The sequence below is a fragment of the Triticum dicoccoides genome, chromosome 7B (assembly GCF_002162155.2).
Source record: "Triticum dicoccoides isolate Atlit2015 ecotype Zavitan chromosome 7B, WEW_v2.0, whole genome shotgun sequence".
Classification (NCBI taxonomy): Eukaryota; Viridiplantae; Streptophyta; class Magnoliopsida; order Poales; family Poaceae; genus Triticum; species Triticum dicoccoides.
In genome coordinates this window covers 654,565,515-654,566,360 of record NC_041393.1, presented here as the reverse complement: position 1 = coordinate 654,566,360, position 846 = coordinate 654,565,515, and positions in this window count along the sequence as shown.

Here is an 846-nt window from a genome sequence, read left to right as displayed (position 1 = left end):
GGGGGAGTGCGCCTCTATGCGTCGCCGGTGCACGGTTAAATAGCCGAGGTCAGGGCATGTGAAGGGTCAACCCACTTCAATGCAGCGCAATGGCCGTAGTTGGTTCATTGGGACGCGGTGTCCGCATTGAATCGGCGATGCTGGAGGGGTCACGTCCGCCAGCGCCGTCCTCTCATCCAGCCAAATAAATTGAGAGTATTTTACAAAACCACCCAATATAAAACATGTGTGGAGAATGCTACACAATAAGCACATGGGAAAAACATCAGCCAACATGATCATCCATGTTCATGCAAGTAACACAAAAGATAATGAATGTCTCTTGTCATTTTAACACGTGGCACAAATAGTTGTATCTTCTAATTATTTTTCTCCGGCTATCATTTCAAAACACTATTTACATCATGAAGTTTTTCTATTATTGAAATTCTTGAAAAACAAAATCATTTTTTAAATAGAACTAGTGTTCATTTTAAGATACTTAGAAAGTTCGAGGTTGATTTAGTCAGTTTCATAGTATGGGGTTCAAGTCTACCAAACATAACAATTTTGTGTTCAAAATAGACTTTTCTCTATATGTTTAACGTGTAAAATATTCTCATGTTTAATCCTTATGCAAGATAGAAGGATGTCAACAACATTGAAAAGCAACACAAACTTCATTATTCGATAGAGCACAAGTAGGTATATTAGGTAACCAAAATTTTAAAATTATATAAGTCACCCCATAATAAGCATAGACATGTATCTTATGAGATCAATTATTATATATATATATATATATATATATATATATATATATATATATATATATATATGTATGTATGTATTTTACAGAATTCTTAA